The sequence below is a fragment of the Myxocyprinus asiaticus genome, chromosome 12 (genome assembly GCF_019703515.2).
Source record: "Myxocyprinus asiaticus isolate MX2 ecotype Aquarium Trade chromosome 12, UBuf_Myxa_2, whole genome shotgun sequence".
Taxonomy (NCBI): domain Eukaryota; kingdom Metazoa; phylum Chordata; class Actinopteri; order Cypriniformes; family Catostomidae; genus Myxocyprinus; species Myxocyprinus asiaticus.
This window is the reverse complement of record NC_059355.1, coordinates 40,884,613-40,906,234: the sequence shown is the minus strand read 5'-3', so window position 1 is coordinate 40,906,234 and position 21,622 is coordinate 40,884,613. Positions and strand designations below refer to the sequence as shown.

Sequence of the window (21,622 nt, the reverse complement as noted above, 5' to 3'; positions counted from 1 at the left end):
TATCAAAATTGTAATCGGGTGAAATTAAACAATATAAATACCACACACACTTGTACTGGGGACTTAATGTCACCGAATTGTAGGAATGACCCATTTACACATGCTCTCCTGCGCAAGATGCTGCTTTACATTGAAAAACAGCACGGGTGGATGGCAAAATGCGTTCAGTGTGAAGCCGTCAATGTTAAAACAGCCGATATGTCACACAACTCAAACGAAAGTTGTGGGTTTCAGGTCCATTTCTCTCGATTTTGAAACATTCTCAGCAGTTTGGGTGTGTGAAGCTAAAATACGGGACAAACGGCATCGCATATGGATTTCATATGGAACACAATTTTTTCCCTTAATTACGAGACAATTCCTTATTTTACGGGACGTTTGGCATATTTGGTTCAATCATTTTACCTGATACTACTGTTTCAGCGTGAGGGTGACTCTCTCTCTCTCTCCACTCACTGTCATGAATTCCCTCTGTCGATGACGGAGGTGACAGCGGTTGTCAGGGGCGGGGAATGGTAGAATTGAAGTGATAATGCACCAATTACAACTAAGAATCGCCAGTTTCACAAACAGCATCCAATACAGTTAAAGGGAAACTAACACAACAGTAGATTATGTACTTCTGAAGCAGCAAAACAAGTGCGTATACTGAGGGTATCCAATGTAAAATCTAGGTATTAAATCAAAACCAGTTGAGAGCCATTGATTTGATTAAACTACTAATTTGATTTGTCCAGTAAAATCCAGTTACATTTCTACACTGACCTCGTCAATATGTTGACATTTGTGCAACACTTCGTATACAAAAGTCTAAATCGAATTAAGATACTTTTCTTCAGAATAGTGCCTTTAAGGCTTCAGTACACACAAAGATATTGAAGGAGGCTCAAGTTTATTTTGCAAGTCATTTATTATTCATCCCTATACCTCTTTCCCTAATCAATGCTCATCAACCCTCTGATGGCCGGCTAATGGTGTTTTACCGCTCTACACCAGTAAACATCTTTTCCCTATGCAGTGCACACACATGTAGCAGAGTATGTTTAGTGTTCACTTGTGTGGCTTTATCAGCTCGGGTGTCTGTCTTCTTATACCACCAACAATGCAATCGGCCCCTGTAGTATTATAGTATTATAAATAGTGTTATATATAGGTCTCACTCTCTCTCATTCCAATAGATATGGTTTATGGATTGGATATATAGTGGCTTGTTAAGACCACAGTGCATGCTATGCGCATGGATGTAGGCATTAGAGTAAAACAGAAACCCAAATGGCTCATTCGCATGGGGACTTATTGGGACTGCACCTGCTGGTTGTGTTTTTGTTGATGTGTGCACATATGGAGTCTATACCATTACATGTGATTTACAATGTGATGCTTGAAAAGCTGAAGTCCTTAGCTCTGGCATGAGGGTTGACCTCATGTAATAAAGTAAGTTAATGGTCCATGTGACCTTGTTTAGATTATTTATCTTATTCAACGTTTGGTTGAGTTTTAGTTTAGAGTGTTACAGTGTCCTGTTAAAAGCAAATGTTTGCGCAAAAACAAAAATGTTATCAACATTTACTCAACTTAATGTCTTTCGAAAATTAACTACATTTTTTAATAGTGTGGCAGTAGCTCAGCTATATTCACAATAGTATACCTATTTTAGTAACGAGCTACATTTTCCAATGAGTAGCGGTTTAGTATCACAAAGCGCTACATGTGTCACATTGTATTGTGAACGCAGCAATGGAGCCGAGGGAGTAATCAGCCACACGTCCCTAAACCATCCTCTCTCCCATCTAGTGTTGGGAAAACCAAATCATTTAGGTGAATCGATTATTTCATATAGTTTGTGTAAATGAATGGGTTAAAATATACGATTCCCTCATATTTAGCATTGGAAACTCTGACTCAATTTAGTCAGTCATTTCAAAAACAAAATGTTTAGTTAATTGTTGCTGTTTTTCACTATATTTCGATTCAGTTATATAAAATATGGTGTTTTAAATTCTGCAGAATTCAATAATATTTTAAAAGAATATTCTGGGTTTAATACAAGTCAAGCTCAATCTACAGCATTTGTGGCATAATGTTGGTTACCACAAAACAATATTTAGACCTGTCCCTCAACCCCGACAAAAATCGAGGTTACAGTGAGGCACTTGGTAGTAAGTGGGGTCCGTTTCTGGAGGGTTTAAGGGCACTTACACATTAATTCTTCTGTTAAAACTTGTGTATTATTGGAGCTATAAAGTTGTTTACCATTGTTGCGTCTTCATGGCGTCATCTGATGTAAAATTGGATGTAACTTTACACAGAAAAGTTTAGTAAGCAATTTTATCACACTTAAATCATGTTGAAATGAATATTGATTACATTTTGTAGCCATACTTTTGAAACAGTAAGTAATTTAACATTTACGGATTGGCCCCATTCACTTTCATTGTAACCCAGATTTTGCTATATTATTATTATTATTATTATTATTATTTTCTTTTTTTTTTTTTTTGTAATCAACAACAAATGCTGTTGATTGAGCATAAATTGTATTGAACTCAGAATATTCCTTTAATATTAAAGTTATAAAATTAATTTATAACATCATCCAATTGTTAGTTATCTAAAAATAGTTTCCTCTTTAAATAGCTTTCAGCAAATTTTTGTTAGTAGCTTGTAGTGTAGCTAACATATTTTTTAGCTTCCCCAACACTGTTCATTCCTATTTACTGTTCTGTGGAACACAAAAGGAGAAATTTTGAAAAATTGTCACTTGTCACTCTTTTCCATGCAAAATAACGTGATGTCCGATTTGTTCACTTTAATTTACAAATTACATAACAAACATAACTTAAACTGTGGTCCTTCCTCAAACAAATGTATCATATGGCTTTAAAAGACTTGTAATATAGTGCAAAAACCTTACTTTCATGGTGCTTTGTCTGTCATTTTGGAGCTTAAAGGCGCCATTCTCTTTAACTATATGGAAGAAAAAAAAGTGGGCAGAATATTCATCAAAATTTCAACTTTTGTGTTCCACAGAAGAAAATCCTAAAGGTTTGGAACAACATCAGAGCGAGTAAATGATGACAGAATCTTAATTTTTGGTTGAACTATCCCTTTAAAAGTTTGTTGTAAAAGAGAGTAGTTTTGTTAATGCAACTGCTAAATGTTTCTTCATTAAGGTCTTCCTGCAGGTCCTGTGACTGGTACATCCTTGTTTACAGAGAGCGGGACAGAATGGAGCAAAAGCAAAGCTCTGCATGTTTCATATCACGTCCCTGGACACAATGAGCCTTTTTACTGCCATGAACTTTTAGGTCCCCATGGCTGTCACATCTATCCTCCTTCATCCTTTCTTTCCTGCATCCTTTCTTTCCCTCTACTCCATCTCTGGGGTGCAATTCTAGGGTTGCCCATACCCTGAAAACACAAACCTTCTTTTTGAGAACCCCAGGGACAAAGATGTTTCTATTCCATAAGCGGTCAAAGCCTATTCATCATTTTTATTTGTTTTGTCTTTATTTTTTTAATCCATTCCCTTCACAGATCGGGCCGTGCTGATTTGAATAATGGCTCATATAAATTCCATCAGTATCACATGCTTCGCATTTCACATCTATATTTTATTTTGCAGAAAACATTTTATCGGATATATCATATTTCACGCCAATGTTATGGGACATATACTAGCATGGTTTTTTAATGTGGTAGCATGCTGTGAAGTACGAGATATGTGATGAAAGTTCAGAGTCTCGTCTCCTGTTGTTAAACTGATATGTCCTTCCTCATGAATAAGATTTAAAGAGTGCAACGGTAGTAGAGGAGATCTGTGAAAGAGATGGTGCCATTAATCACAGTATGGACATATTGGGGGATGGGTAAGCTGCAGGAAATGCTGTGTTTCGCCTCACAAGCCATGCAACAATGTGATGTTTTATTTGACAAAATGGCTGAGCTTTCAACTTTCTATATCAAAGCTAACCTTATAAGGTTTACCATGAATAATGATGCAAAAGCACTACATATGTAACTTTTTTTATTTATTTTTTATTTATACTGTTACCAGGTATTGTCAATATATCCAGAAATACTGTATATCCAAAAGTTTATGAAGATTACAGTGTATTACAATGAATTATTAAAGTCAAGATTCGCAACCCAATTTACTTCCATAATGAGACAAAATTTCAGAGTGAAATAGGATATTTAATGAGAAAACAAAACCGGGTAGATAAAAGGGTAATAAAAGACTATACAATTTTGTGCTTAATGTTGTTATACAACATTATTGTAAACTGTCCGCTTCAGCAATGGGTTTTCTCTTTTAAGCCATCTACTGTCATGGCGGAGCAACAGTTTGAAGAGAATATTGCTGAGCAAGAATAGTAGTCAATGTATTTATAGCAACTTACTTGAACAATAATAAATCCAGTTTACTGGCACAGACTTTTGAAGGTAATTCTCTCATCCCCTTGAGTACTGAGGTTTGTTTCTGCCATAGTGCAAAAATGCACGTTAAGCATGTTCAACCAGGCCACGAGTTGGCAATGCATTGGCCAAGTACCTACATGCTTATGCGTAGCCTAATTGCATTAAGTATGTTTCTTCTAAATAGCTATTTTGCAACTGGTTAACAGCCTATGTAGGTGATGTCAAGGGAAAATGAAAGTGGTTTCAGAGGTGGAGTAATTTATTACATTTTGATGAAGAATTACAAAGACAGTTTATAACATTTTGAATTACAAAGACAATTTATTACATTTTTATGAACAATTTTTCTTTGGAATTACGTGCACTTACTTATGACTCTTGCATGATAAGACCAGAACATGTATTAAGAATGTAAACAGGGTCCATTTTGATTTCTTTAAAATATAAAGGAGCATATTTCCCTACCTCTCTGAAATAGACTCTGTGAACTCCACATATTGCAAACCAATAAACAAAAACAGCTACAGGGCACTTCCTCAAAATGATAAAAGACTTAACTCCTGTTTTTAATGATCCATTGCTTCGGAACCTTCATATAAGATATATTGAATGATTAAACAACATGTAACACTAGGTGAATCATAGAGAATCTATGCTGTCCTGCTGCTCTAGGCATTTGCAAACTGTAACAACCTGCCCTTCTGCCATCTCTTTAGTGCCTCTTGGGAAAGGATGGATAAAGGGAGCCCTAAACATACCTGATAAGACTGACCTCTTTCAGGTTTGTCCTTCAATATTACTTCAGCATATTCATTCGTCCTCCAGTACAATTGATGACAGTGACTGAGCAACTTCAATGACAATCCAGCCTGTTAAATGAAGTATGGAGGTGAACCTCCATCGCTATAATCACCACATCTTTACTACGGCTTCCAGTTCCACCCCTCCCCCAGTGCTGAACAGACAGAATTCATCTCATTCACACCCAAATTCAAGACCATAAAAATACATAGGCTATACACACACATTGCCTGCTAACTCAGATAAATACATTTTCGTATAAGGGAATCTCACCAAAAACAGATATACTGGCTTTAAGTAAGTGATCACAAGGCTCTACAGTGCGACCATTTCAGTCGCATTTGCGACTGAAAATTACTGTGTACAACTATGAAAAAATATTTAGGCGCACCAGTGCGACTGACCTGACTGAAGTAGGGGTGGAAGAAAGAAATCGATTCTCCAATTAATCGATTCTGAGAATGCGGCAGAGCAGTGGCACTTACACCGTGTCCTAACAAGACGCGACACTGCGACACACGATAAAAGGTATCTTTTCCATGTTAATCAGAGTTTTTGTCCTAACCAGCCATGACAGACGATGAGCGACAGGGCTTTTTATTTTTGAAATGGTTTCTACTTCTGCAACGTCACGCCAGACAGCGCAGTCAACAAATGGGTCTAAAATTATTCTTTTTACAGTATATTTAAGCTAGCATCTCACTAGCCAGTTCAGAACAACCTGATTTTGGCCGAGGGTGTCACACACCTACCGAATGTTGTGCTTGAGGTCTCCCTCTCTTCAGCTGGAGCTCTGTCACACACACACAGACACGCACACACATGCGCGCGTGCGCACATACACACGCACATACACATACGCACGGTTCAGAACGGCAGAGGGGAGACATACCGATTCATTCTGGCTTTCTGTCTGCTTCCCTGTCACGTGGAGATCGGCGAAATAACAACAAGAGGACTGCGTGAACATAAACAGTCCTAACAGAGAGAATAAGAATGTGATTTATAAAGTAACTTTTCCCTGTGTATGTGTGTGATTGTGTATTTAACCCATCGGGGCTTGCCGTAGAAAGCACTACTGTGCTTATGTGAGAAAATGAGCTGCGTTCAATAAACATAATGTTCTGTCTGTGATTGCTCTGTTTTCCACATTTTATTGTCAATTATCCTCATTTTAGTGTATGTGTATCACGGTGTTGCATCGCGCCTAGTGTGGACAGCTTGTCACTGGAATCTTATCGTGTCACGTCTGGCTAGGACAAGGTGTCAGAGACAGATGTTAGAAACACACGCATATCCTAAAACCAAGAACATCCTACAAAACGGATCACAGACTGGATGTATCAACCACACACCATTTGTTTCCTAATGAAACTACGATCCCGAAATTATTTCACAAACTCTCGCACATGGCAATGAGAGAGTAGAGTTTGTGATTACATGTCAACAAAGAACATGAAATACGAGCTTGTGCCTGTTATTACACTAATTTGCACAACAAGGGGAAACAAAAAACACCTGAAAATAATAATGAGACAGCGGTTCGGGAGATTTGGTAATGCTTTTATTTTCTAATTATTATTTTGTCTGCTGCTTTCCAATGTCTTTTACTCCTCTTGCACTCTTTCATTTGCTGTTGCTTATTGCCATTTTTTCTCGCTCATCGGGAAGAGTGCGCACACCTGACGGCTCCTTAGATAAACGTTAGGCAGGTGAGACTTCTATTTGCAGAACAAACAGATGAAACAGCGCATACTAGATGCTTGATAGATTTTTAAAATAATAATCCTGTATTTATGCCACTTTATCACCTGTGGCGAGTAAAGGAGAAGCTGACATCTGCACTCTCACAGAAGCAGATATATGTAAACAACCTGGAGCTGTAATTATAGTTAAAATCAAAAATCAAAAGGCCTCGGATAGTTTTATTCTTATTAAAATTGTATTACTATTAAATAAAAATGATTGAAAATGCTTTAAACATATAATAGTTATTTAACATAATCAGTTGAATTATTTAATTTAATAATATTGTGTTTTTAAAACGAATAGGACTATTTATATAGTTTTATTTATTTCCTTGTGTAAAGAGTTCAGTGTTTATCACTTTTTATGATGACAATACTGCCATACAAAGGCTGTAAATGCACTGTACACTTACAAAACAGTTACTTGATTTGAGTGTGGATTTTGTAGTTACTGCAATTTTCTCTAAACATGGTTATAGTTATAATAATAATAATTCCTTACATTTATATAGCACTTTTCTAGGCACTCAAAGCACTTTACATAGTATAGGGGGTATCTCCTCAACCACCACCAGTGTGCAGCATCCACCTGGATGATGCACCAGCAGCCATAGTGCACCAGTACACTCACCACACACCAGCTATTGGTGGAAAGGAGAGAGTAGAGTTATAGAGCCAATTAATGGATGGGGATTATTAGGAGGCCATGATTGAGAAGGGCAAATGGGGGAAATTTGGCCAGGACACACAGGTTACACCCCTACTCTTTACAAGAAGTGTCCTGGGATTTTTAATGACCACAGAGAATCAGGACCTCAGTTTAATATCTCCTCTGAAAGACGGTGCCTTTTTACAGTATAGTATCCCTATCACTATACTGGGGCATTGGGACCCACACAGACCACAGGGTGAGCACCCCCTTCTGGTCTCCCTAATACCTCTTCCAGCAGCAACCTTAGTTTTCCCCAGGAGGTCTCCCATCCAGGTACTGGACTGGCTCAACCCTGCTTAGCTATAGTGGGCAACCAGGCAAGAGCTGCAGGGTGATATGGCTGCTAGCATTTGAACAGGGTAACTTACAGTCTAAGAATGCCAATTTCTGTCAAAATGTGAAGTTACTCTAGTTTGCCTTTCCACAGCAGAATGATCAATAAGAAAAAAATGTAGATGCATCAGGAATCATTTTGAAATCGGATTGTGACTCCCAGAATCAGAATCGGATCAAATCGTGAGGTGCCTAAAGATATGACAAGTGAGGATTTTTATAGTTTCACTTTAATTTTATTTGCGCAATGGCAAATGTTCTTGGCTCATACACACAATGTAAATGACATGCAGGAGGAGACGCTTGCTTGCTCCATTACTCTCGAGGTGATAAATAAAGAAACATATTGTCAAATGCACATAGAATTTCAAATGTTTTCCTTAATGCGAAATAAGAGCTTGTAGGTTTTATCAGAGAGCCTTAACATAACATGAGAGAGTGAAGAATTTAGGACAGAAATACAGTACCCATTATTACTATTGCATAATGTAATATAATTGGCAGTGTTGTCTGGGTTTCATAAATTATATTACTTTTTATGTTATTAGATCCCTGTGCAATATTTTTTTATGAAAAATTCTATATTCTTTAAAGCCTTAAAAGTAATCATATAGCCCCATTTTATTATATGATTTCAAGTTAAACATCAATAAATTAGTACCTATCTCTTATAAGCATACGTGAACCTTAAGAAGTATGACAATTTGTATGACAATTGCTTTTCATAATAATCACAATTATTTATGAAAAAGGTACTGTCAACCAAATTTCATAATCGTGACAGCCCCAGCTGCATTGGGGGTCTGAGTTCTTAAGAAGCTGTGGTGTGAACAACAAGGGGTCTGAGACCACGTTAATGTGAAGAAGACCAAAAACTGGGTCCTCTTTTAAGTCCACTTACATTGTGAACACCAAAAGCACTGAGGTCATTTGCAGCTGGATCCCTTTCTGGTTCACTTTAACAGAACTGGGTTTGGTTCACTTAAAACGTACTATATGTGAAACCATCCTAAGTCATTTTAGTCAAGGAATGTGTATGCTACCAAGCCAAGTCCAGTTTTCGAAGTTTACAAATGTTAACTTTGAGTCTGATTTTCAAATGTGATAGAAATGTCATATAAACTCTCTCTGAATATTTTCTCTTGCTTTCAAATGTTTTTTTTTTTTTTCACAATCATATCTGTAGTTCTTTTCAGGCATGCCACCCTCCTTCATTTATATATTTATTTAGTGTCATTTTGCTTTCGAAATCTTTTGGCTGCCTGCATTATGCTTGCATGAAAATGGAAAGAGATATGCAGCATATTTTTTAGCTCAGGGCTCAGGTGTTCTGCAAGTTAATTTGTATGTCTGGGTGAATACGGCATTACACATGGAGATGAGAGGCATTGTTGTGGGTTTCATCTTTGCCTGTGATGGCTTGAATTCACAGAGTGAAAGTCAGTTAGCCTACAATAGAATCGCCCACAAAGGTTATCACCCACATAAAATGACATTGTTTTTGAACCTTTTAATTAAATAAAGTATATCATGAATAAGATAAAGGCCTTATCACAGGTTTGATTTATAGTGCTCCTCAAAACAGAACATGGGAATGTGCTTGCTTGTGCAAAACTTGCCACCACAATGCTAGGGTATTTTGGGTGTCTGGTGGTTGCTAAGTTATTCTAGGTGGTTGCTAGGTGGTTGCTTACTGGCCCATGTCAAAAGAGCCTCTATGACAATCTGGTCACTAGAAATGGCTTGGATCCTTCTTTCAATGTAAATCTATGGGATTTCTTCACTCATTTTTATTGTCTGTCAGGTGAAAATCCAACATGATCACATGGGATGTTTGCATGTTGTTTCTGAGAGTTCCAGTACCCTAGGATCTAGGGTGAAAATTCTCTCATGATTTACTTACCTTTAAGCCATCCCAGATGTGTATGACTTTCCTTCTTCAGCAGAACCGAAATGAAGAATTTTATAAGCCCATTTCTTCTCTGTTTGTCCTTACAATGCAAGTAAATCGGTGCCTTCAGGCTGCTGGCTGTTTGACGGTCCAAAAGGCATATTTAGGCAGCATACAAGTAACCTACACGACTCCACTCGATCAATTAATGTCTTCTGAAGCAAATCAATAGGTCTGTGTAAGAAACAAATTGATCATTAAAACGTTTTAAACATTAAATCGTTGCTTCTGGACAGTGCTGGATTGCTGTTTGAAATGACCTAACTCTCACGTGACGTTCATTCCTCTGTTGTAAACAAAGCACGCTCATCCGACTTCCCGTGTGAGTGCACCATTGCGCTTATGTCACCTGATGGTAACGTGATGCGTCGACTGCTGGCAGGAAGCAATTATAATAAAGTTAATAAAGTTTTAATTAATGATTAATTTTTTACACAAACCTATTGATTCGATTTAAAAGACAATTGATCGACTGGAGTCGTGTGAATTACATTTATGCAGCCTAAATATGCCTTTTGGACCGTCAAACAGCCAGCAACCTGATGGCACCCGTTTACATGCACTGTATGGACAAACAGAGCTGAAATTGGCTTATAAAAATCTTCACTTCGGTTCTGCTGAAGAAGGAAAGTCATACACATCTGGGATGGCTTAAAGGTAAGAAAATCTTGAGAGAATTTTGATTTTTGGGTGAACTAACCCTTTAAGGCTAATAGCAAACCCCATAACACTAATATCACATTTCCTCATGTTGAGAAGAGGTGTCTAGTACTTTTCTAAGCAATCAGCTTTATGATTTGCAATTGGCAGACAATAAAACAGGGCAACAAACAAAAATTGGTTAGACTTTGACCATTGAATGAGGGGCCCAATATCTAGGGACCAGAATATCATAGAGACTTGGGGGTGGACTCTTGACTGGGGCCAATACAAATTCACACAGAAAACCCTGGCAACCACCCAGAACACACAAGCAACCACACAGCAATGCACTAAAAACCATTTAGAGCACATTGGCAACCGCATAGCAATGCCCTGGCAACCACCTGCAACACCATAATGGTGGTAAGTTATGAATGGACAAGCATCACTCGAATTTTTAATTTATATTTCAGTCACACTTTACTTGATTAACTGGGTATCCCAGTCATTTGTGGAAAACGTAAAAAAAAAAAAAAAAAAAAAAAAAAAAATTTTAAACAAATTTATAAACTGTATGTGTATATATATATATATATATATATATGTGTGTGTGTGTGTGTGTGTGTGTGTGTGTGTGTGTGTGTGTGTGTGTGTGTACAGTTGAAGTCAGAAGTTTACATACACTTAGGTTGAAGTCATTAAAACACATTTTTTAACCACTGCACAGATTTAATATTAGCAAAATATAGTTTTGGCAAGTCATTTAGGACATCTACTTTGTGCATGTATCAAAGTAATTTTTCCAACAGTTGTTTACAGACAGACTGTTTCACTTTTAATTGACTATATCACAATTCCAGTGAGTCAGAAGTTTACATACACTAAGTTAACTGTGCCTTTAAGCAGCTTGGAAAATTCCAGAAAATTATGTTAAGCCTTTAGACAATTAGCTTCTGATAAGAGGTGTACTGAATTGGAGGTGTACCTGTGGGTGTATTTTAAGGCCTACCTTCAAACTCAGTGCCTCTTTGCTTGACATCATGGGAAAATCTAAAGAAATCAGCCTCAAAAAAAAAAAAATTGTGGACCTCCACAAGTCTGGTTCATCCTTGGGAGCAATTTCTAAATGCCTGAAGGTACCACGTTCATCTGTACAAACAATAGTACTCAACAATAAACATCATGGGACCACGTAGCCATCAAACCCCCCAGGAAGGAGATGCATTCTGTCTCCTAGAGATGAACATAATTTAGTGCAAAAAGTGCAAATCAATCCCAGAACAACAGCAAAGGACCTTGTGAAGATGTTGGAGTAAACAGGTAGACAAGTATCTATATCCACAGTAAAACGAGTCCTATATTGAAATAACCTGAAAGGCTGCTCAGCAAGGAAGAAGTCAATGCTCCACAACCGCCATAAGAAATCCAGACTACAGTTTGCGAGTGCACATGGGGACAAAGATCTTACTTTTTGATGAAACAAAAATTGAACTCTTTGGCCATAATGACCATCATTATGTTTGTAGGAAAAAGGGTGAGGCTTGCAAGCCGAAGAATACCATCCCAACCGTGAAGCATGGGGTGGCAGCATCATGTTGTGGGGGTGAGTTGCTGCAGGAGGGACTGGTGCACTTCACAAAATAGATAATGCGGCATCATGAGGAAGGGGAATTATGTGGATATACTGAAGCAACATCTCAAGATATCAACCAGGAATTTAAAGCTCGGTTGCAAATGGGTTTTCCAAATGGACAATGACCCCAAGCATACCTCCAAAGTTGTGGCAAAATGGCTTAAGAACAACAACGTCAAGGTATTGGAGTGGCCATCACATAGCCCTGACCTCAATCCAATAGAAAATTTGTGGGCAGAACTGAAAAAGCATGTGCGAGCAAGGATGCCTACAAACCTGACTCAGTTACACCATTATTATATATATATATATATATATATATATATATATATATATATATATATATATATATATATATATATATATTATTTTTATTATTATTATTATTATTATTTAATAACCTGAGAGGTCCATTAGAACTTTGAGTTCTGATTAACTGTTGCACAATAGGATGATCATCAGCTCTTGTGGAATCATCATACTGTGCATTCAAGATTAAATGCAAGATATATGTGAAACAAAGAACTGAGACCTTTGTGTTCCTGTAAGTAGCATTAAAACTCTAATACAAAACTGGCCATCTGTGAGGTGTACGCAAGCTTTGATGAGTACAATATTAAATCCTTTGCCACCACTCATTAGCAGTAATGCATTCCTAGTCTCTCAGTGGAGGGACATCCAACTCATTTCTTATCTGTCTTTCCCGCACTCTTTCCTGTGGCCCAGATGAGAAACCAATCATTGTGCTAATTCGCCCAAACCAAATTCAGCCGAAAAGTCTCAAAGCACAGGAGGCAGCCTTCTGTCTCTAATGCAACTTTAATTGTTGTCATTACAGCAGAGTAACTTATCTTGCTGCCATGATTTTCATAATCGCAGGAAAGGCTTGATAATAACATAAAAATTAGATCTATCTCAAGGCTTCCTTTCAATATGATTTACATTGCTGTGTCTATTTCACATAGCATATTTTATTTTGTTGTTGTTTGTTTGTTGTTTGTTTGTTTGTTTGTTTGTTTGTTTGTTTGTTTGTTTTTTTGTTTTTTGTTTTGTAAATGTAGTTGCTACACTTACATTTTTTTGTAAATGTAGTAGCTACACTTCAGCAAAGAGACACTTCTTATCAAGAGCCATTTTTCACTGTATACTGTCCTTACTGCTATATGGTTCTTTAAGTTCTTGATGTTCCATTTGATTATAGGTCCTTCAGATTAGCGTATTGGTTTTTGAGGGTCTTAAAAACACGAGTGCATATGGTTTTCTAGAGACATAAAGGATAATAGTTATTTGCGGAACTTAAAAAGAGTCTCCTAAAAGGCATTAGGCTTTTGTTTCTTATTGGAACCTTTATTTTTAAGAGTGCGTGGCCTGGGGTTGGATGAGAATACAACAACCAGTCAAGTGCTCCAAAAAAGCTAGATCAATCCACTAGTTATCTATTAAGGATGTCAAGGGCTACCCAAGGGCATGCTTTTCATGGAGAGCACAGTATGCTTAAAGCACCGTTTCATATAGCAATGCCTCAAAGAGTCACAGCGTAAAAGCACCACATATACTGCAGATCAATGGAAACAACTGTAAGCTAGTGTGAATTCACAGATTTACTACATCCTTGAAATCTGCTGAGAAATTAAATCCCATTGACATACTATAATGTGTTCTGAATCAAAGGAAGAAAGATTTGCAGATCAACCAGCTTTTCTATATTCTGTAAAAGTCTATTTGGTATTACTAATATCCACTTCGGCATAAAGCCAATTAAATTCATGTTTAATACACATGCAGTTCTGAGTAGTGCTTTGGCTACAGTGCTTGTGTGAAAGTGGTATTAAAGGTAAATACATACTTTATACGGGTAAATACATCTTTAATAGCCCTGAAAGCACACGTAAGGACAAAACAGGACAAACAGTATGGTTTTCCTATAGCCGCTGGACTGAGCAAGTACGCTCCTTATTTTAATAAAGGAAATAACCGGTTTGAATTTCACCTGTCAGATGTGCGAACGCATCTTTTCACTCTCATTCACACCATAAGACGATATTTAAGTGTTAATATCTGCCTCTTTAAAGAAATATCAACAGTAAAACCTTTACCTCTCCTAAAAAAAAGAAAGGAAAATTACCTACCTTTCGGAGTTGTTTGTGTCGCTGCCGTAGCGATTTCGTACGTGACGTGCGAAGACCGCAGCGCGTAAGCTGTTATTCAGCGTGCATGTGAACTGTCAGCGCAATGGTCGTTTTCCTTCAAAGTGGTGGGTTTTCTCTTACAAATAGCCTACGTTCAGTCAAAGAGCTGCGAACGCAGTCAATAGGTTTTAGAAATCCATGGCAACCGAGAAAGCCCTCCACAACTTCGCTCCACTGTGACCGGGTTAACACACCCCCCAACCTCAATGGCAGTGACTCTTTGCTTCTCAACAATATGCCAATTGGTAGGACCATGCATTTCTCAGAAGCATGAGGGTCTTAGTAGTATATTTAGCTACTGAGTCTTGTGCAACCACTGTTAATTGTTCTCCTTTTTCTCTCATTTTCGTTTGTAGGTGGTATACCCTTTCGAAGTGAACATCGGATGTTTATTGAAATGTATAGGAGATTACATAAAATTTAAATGCATCTTAGATTAGTGGGTAAAACTTTACAATGAGATCACATTCATTAACATTGGTTAATGCATTAGGAATCATAAACTAGCAATGAACAATACTGTGTGTGTGTGTGTGTGTGTGTGTGTGTGTGTGTGTGTGTGTGTGTGTGTAGCATTTATTAATAATAGTTAATGTTAGTTTATAAAAATGCAATTGTTCATTGTTACTTCATGTTAGTTCATAATGCATTACCTAATGTTAAAGATATAGTTCACCCAAAAATGAAAATGTTCTCATCATTTACTCACCCTCATGCCATCCCAAATATGTATGACTTTCTTCTGCTCAACACAAATACTTTTAGAAGAATATCTCAGCTCTGGCGGTTCATCCAATGCAAGTAAATTGTGATCAGATATTTGCAGCTCCAAAAATCTCATAAAGGAAACATCGAAGTAATCCACAAGACTCCAGTGGTTAAATACATATCTTCAGAAGCAATATAATAGGTGTGGGTGAGAAACAGAACAATATTTAAGTAAAAAAAAAATTACTCTAAATCTCTACTTTCACTTTTACATCTGAAAGTCACATGTAGTGCCTGTTTAGTTTCACTTTCACATCTGAAAAATGAAAGTTGAAGTGGAGATTTAGAGATTATGGATTACTTTTATGTTTCCATATGTGATTTTTGGAGCTACAAAGGTCTACAAAGGTCCGTTTAACATATACAACTTTTGATTTTAAAAATGTTGTATTAAATGTCGAAAATTAACACTAACCAAGATTAATAAATGCTGTAAAAGCATTGTTCATTGTAAGTTTGTTACCTAATGTAGGTTACTAATGCTAACAAATGGAACCTTAAAGTGTTTCCAATAGTGTTTTGTTAATGCAGAGGACTTTATTAAAGTATCTGGCTCATGTTGTGTTTTCAGCACCTTAGACAGCAACACATTTGGCAGCTACCTCTAAGGCAGAGTACAGAGAGCCCTAACATATTAAAGGCACTAAAATGTCGTGGAAATATGCGCTAGAGCGACCATTGCAGCTCATATACAGTGGCGCCTAAAACTACTTTGATACTTAAGCCACACTTAAATTTTTTTTAAAAAAATCCATGAATTTCATTGCATTAGATAAGCAATCAAACGCAAAATCAAACCAAGTGGCACTTAAAGACAGCACAAGCAATCTTTTCAAGCAAAACATGCCACAAAAAGTAGTTTGTTAAGATTTAAAAACAAAAATTACACTCTTCAGAATTTACCCTTTGTTAAGCTCCGCCCCCTTGGTTACAGTTGCTCTCTCTGACCAGTTCTGAAGAAATCCCCATAGGAATAAATGGGAGATTGCCGTGAACGCTGTGTTTTTTTGTAAAATATTCTCATAAACGGATGGGATAATATTACGTGGGCTGGAATGAAGTGACATTGTAAACATATTTATCTGACATTTTGTTGTTAAAGAAATGGCTGAATTACACAGTCATTTGATCGAAAACTGTGCAGACTGTGAATCAGAATTGAGGCAAATGATTATCACATAAAAAGAGAAAAGGGTCACATGATGGTGATTAATGACCTCAGCATTAGTGTAAGTGAAAATAACTGTTTAACACTCATTTTGATGCTGTGAACTCTTCATTTACTATCACGTTTACTAAGACCTCAGTCAATATTTAAATTAATTAATGTTAAGTTTGTTAGCTTTAATTTACCTTGGAGGAAATGTAGGTGTCCTGGCTGATGTTATACATGTTCATTTGGGAAAGAAGAATGATACACTTTAATACATAGCATACTCTTCTCAGTATTTATTGAAATATTTTTTTTGTGTGTGTACATCATGTCACTATTGCAAGTGACCCAGCAATTTTTATTTATTTATTTTTTGATCGATTTGATTATTTTTTTTATTTTTTTTAAACGACTCAAACACACATTACTCCTATAGGCTCTCATTGTAAAATGGCAAACGCTTGTCAGAGTAATGGTGGCAGGGTAACAGTTGCTAAGACAGGATTGGTCAGAAATGCTTATAAGCGGGGTTTAGCAAAGGCTAAATTAAGACAATTAGTATTCAGACATTTTCTGGTTGTCAAACTTTGTGAAAAATTTCTATAGCTAATGTAATGAATTACACTTGTGGTTACTCTGTTAGTTCACCTGTGTGAACTTGAGGGTAACTGACTTCATACACTCACTAAAAATGATTTGGACCAGTTGGTTAAAAGTAATGGCAAAAAATGGTTTATAAAAGTGAAGTTTGTACTGAGAAAAGGATATATTTCTTTGCAGATATCACTTGGTTTGGTATTATATTTTCTAATGCAATGCAATTCATACATTTTTAATTGTGGATTAAATGTTAAGTCAAGTCAAGTCATTTTTATTTGTATAGCGACTTTCACAACACACATCATTTCAAAGCAGCTTTACAGAAGATCAGGCATTAACAGAAGATAAAACTGTAATATCTGTAATGTCTTAGAGTCATAATTGTGTAGTTTGATAAAATACGATTGTGTATTATTTAAAAATAAGTAATTAAATAAGAATTGTATTTATAACCCCAGTGAGCAAGCCGAAGGTGACTGTGGTAAGGAATACAAAACTCCATAAGATGTTGGTTAATGGAGAAAAATAATCTGGAGAAACCAGACTCACTGTGGGGGCCAGTTCTCCTCTGGCTAACATCATGAATATAATGCCAATATTACTTATGTATAGTGCAAGTCATGGTTTAAAATTATTAATCTAAGTAAGTGTTAAGGGTCAGTGTTTAAAACAAAGATTTTGTAAGAACTGTAAGATTAATGACTAATGTCTTTGAAGTTCATCCTGGATTAACTGCAGAAGTTCACATAGATGCAATTGTCCTTGTTAGTTGGCTGATGAAGGGTTTTATTGGCAATTAAATGATAGTCTATGTATTCCATTTCAAGAGTGTAGTCCATCATTAGACCGAGGTGATGTATTCAGAGATCAGTTAGGTGCATCGCAGTTCAACCTGGCCGGTAATTTCGGTCCAAGGTTCAGGCAATGGCATATTAAGTATCCCATGTCTTATGGTTGGAGTTGGCATCAGTTCATCCTCTGAAGTCCATCGTAGTAGACTGAAGTGATGTTTGGCTGGCACCGGCTGCTATTAGTCATCATCACACAGCGACACGTAGCATGGGAGTCCAACACCAAGCAGGAACAGAGCTGGATCTGGCCGGTTCTAGTGACTTCAGTATTGGAGTCCCGAGGTTGAGACAGGGAAACAAATAAAATAATATTAGCATAGATGCCATTAAATTTATTGAAGAGTTATTGATCATGATCATTGATTCTAGTTCCGGCAGACCTAACTAGAAGATTTATTTAAACTAACACATTCATCCGGTTTAAGCCAGGTTTCAGTCAAACAGAGCACATCCAAACAATGATCTGTAATAATTTCATTTACAATTAGTGCTTTGGTAGAAAGAGATCTAATGTTTAGTAGCCCTATCTTTATATATCTTTATATGGTGTTTATCTTTAATTTGTTTGTTTTGTTCAAGTTTGACCTTAATCAGTTTTTTTCTAAATGATTTAATGAGGGTTTTGTGTTTGGTAGTTCAAGGAACAGACACAGTCTCTATATGATATCTAGGTGATACAGTCTCTATGTGATGTAGTTTATGTGACCTGTGTGACGTCTCAAGGCAGCTAGCAAATGTTCGGATTAGCCAGTTTGTCTGCTTCCTGACCTGGGCCCCAGTTAGTCAGATACTATCATTATTAAGACTATGATCCAAATTACTAAATTTCTGGGCCACAGCCCTTGCCCTTAAAATTCAATGCAAGTTATAATATAATGTGTAAATGTCATTAGTCAGTTCATCATGTTGCATAGGTACCCATTTTTACCCACTTAGTTTGATTGTTCATTATTGCCAACACACTAACATTAACCAAGGAAAATTTAAACCTGCTAAACTGGTGTCTATCTCATTCTAGTGGTCCTCCCCAAAAGAAGCAAATGACCAGCAAAAATCTAAACTAATCTAATTTGGGTCAATCTAATCTAATTGAGAGGCTTACATTCAGCAGACACAAAATGTAATTGGATCTTTTTATGAGGCCCAGTGCCCCTCAGTAGGTGCTCTCTTAAATCCAAATTGATTTATTGTCAGCCGTGGGACACCTGTCACATCCAAGTGTCTACTGCCAGGTCAGGGAGAGTGCTTGCACTACACCAATCTATAGTGATGACTATCAGAGTGATGACTGAAAGGTTGGGGGAACAGAACTGAGTTATGGGTAGTCTAGCAAAGCATGCTGCTCAGCTGGACACAGATCGGTAACAGTACCCAATTTGGGGTTGTGTTAGTGAGGCTTAATTACAGTGTGAACATCACTGTTGATGCAGAGGGTGTGTAAAGTAAACCACATGACCCGTTTTTGGTTCATACCAAGAATAATAGTCAATATTTGGGTTTTGGTGGCAGATTGTTGAGGAGAATGTATAAGCAGAGGATCAGATGTCTATTTGATTTAATGCTAGCTGGAAATGATGCAACTGATATTCATTCACAGCAAGGCAGTGCGTCACAGATGTTGCACATGATTGTTTTCATTTTTCTTTCTGAAGAATACTTCTGAAGAATGCAAATAAAATATACCTTGTGTACCATCCAAATATAAATTTACTAGTTAAAACATCAGTTGTTTTTTTCTTCACATAAATGTAAGTAAGCTCATATGGTTTTAGAATTTCTTGTGGTTACCAGTGACAAGAGGAATGAACAATCATGGTTTGGTTAGCAAATAGTAACAACCTCTTTCAAAAGTGTTGGAGTTTACCAGTTCAACCTTAAGAGAATACTACTCTCTCACAAATCTCTCTCTCTCTCTCTCTCTCTCTCTCTCTCTCTCTCTCTCTCTCTCTCTCTCTGTGTGTGTGTGTGTGTGTGTGTGTGTGTGTGTGTGTGTGTGTGTGGTATATCAATGGAGCAGAAAACCCTCCATTGACGTCCTAAGGTCTATGTAATGAGAATAAATGATGTGGAAATAAATATGCAGCCTGTTTGCAGTCTGCTGACCATATATGCCTGAATGTGCATTATATATAGGGGAGACTGGGCTAGTTGTCACATGGAGAAGTTGTCACAAGGGCATCTCAGTGGCGTCTTGCAGACAAAAGTGTGTTTTCTTTAGCAGAGGTTTTGTATAGTTTCAAATAAATATTCTATACCTTCTTAAATTAGAATAATTTTTTGTTCATTCTACTCCAAGTGAATTGTATAACTTTAGCCTGCTATGAAATCAGTGGAAGTCTATGAGATGTCCTAACTAATAGTGAAACAAACCTGTGTGTGTGTGTGTGTGTGTGTGTGTGTGTGTGTTTGGGCATGTTTATGTGGTTTACGAGGACAATTTGTTAGGTTACAAACTGGTAATTACAAGGGTATTATGCTATAAATGTGGTTTATGAGGACATTTCTAGTGTCCCCATAATTTGAATCGCTTATTAAACATACTAAACTATGTTTTTTTGAAAATGTAAAAATGCAGAAAGTTTTTTGTGAGGGTTAGGTTTAGGGGTAGGGTTAGGGTTAGGGGATAGAATCATTAGTATAAAAATCATTATGTCTATGGAAAGTCCTCATAATGATAGGTAGACCAACATGTGTGTATGTGTGTGTGTGTTTCTGTCTCATTATCCATAAATAAAGCAATGGCATGTGGCATAGACAGGAGGAAGTGTCTGTGGATCTTACATATTTTTGCCTCTTATTCATCACTATGCATTTCCTGTTTACAAAAAGGGATTACTCTATTGCCTTTATCTACAGTATCATTAGGAACCTTTGAAGGGTTTTATGCAGACCTATGGACTTTTTCTATCTTTCCCTCTGAGTATGTGGCTCATCAAGGGTGGATTTTTCACTCATCAGGCTAAAAGCATGTTGATTCCCTGGCTGAAAGTCAAGTACCTGGGGACACAAACATATAAACACACACAACTGATGAACGTATCACAAAGGGAACAAAACTGTGGTTTTTATTTTCTATAATTATTCTAAAATATTATGAAACAAGCATGCTTGTACCATTTAAGCAAGCAACAAAACCTTATAAACACAAGTGGACACAAAATGATTACTATATTTTGTAAGATATTCTACTTCAAAGTACAAAGATGTGTCCAGTTACATTAAAACAAGAAAGAGTACAAACCAATAAGCCATTTTTTCATGCAACACAATTATCTCACATTATCATCTTATTGGAACACCATATAATGTCCTATCATCTGATTACAACCCAGCTATGAGATGCACATGTGGCGGACTATTGAATAGAGGTTTTCTTAATAACCACATAATACCTTTATCATGATTTCATATGCTACTTCCTGTAATCCTCCCCACTCCCATACCCAGGCAAATGTCACCAAAATATGTGGAATTCGTCCATTTGAATCCCATTGGACAATCTCATAATTAGGCTGGAGCAAGGGCCATTACTGGTGGTGAGCTCATAATTAAAATTTGTGGATAGCAACAAAGAAAGGCATTTTCTAATTCCATAGTGGACAAAGGATGTGTGGACCCTGGAGAGATCCATAGTGTTGATGAAGAACTTAATTATATGCTTTCAAAGAATCATTAAATTGTAATGAAGCAATAAAAACGTATAAGATGGGCAGACTCAGAGACTGGCAATGGAAATGTTAGAAATATAAAAACAAATTTAAAGGGATATTCACACAAAAATGGCAATTCTGTCATCATCTACTAATTTTGTTCCAAACA

General features: G+C 36.9%; 1 protein-coding gene across 2 annotated transcripts in view; it reads right to left on the bottom strand.

Annotated features, from left to right (window-relative positions):
* The window catches only part of LOC127449133 (neural cell adhesion molecule L1-like protein), a 143,375-nt gene extending 128,809 nt beyond the window's left edge, over nt 1–14,566 (bottom strand). Inside the window, exon 1 of one of the 2 annotated variants that reach the window (XM_051712333.1) lies at nt 14,372–14,566. The gene's annotated coding sequence lies outside the window, so the exon portion shown is untranslated. The remainder of the gene's footprint in view (nt 1–14,371) is intronic. The other variant, XM_051712331.1, reaches the window with a different exon arrangement.
* Between the last annotated feature and the right edge of the window lie 7,056 nt (nt 14,567–21,622).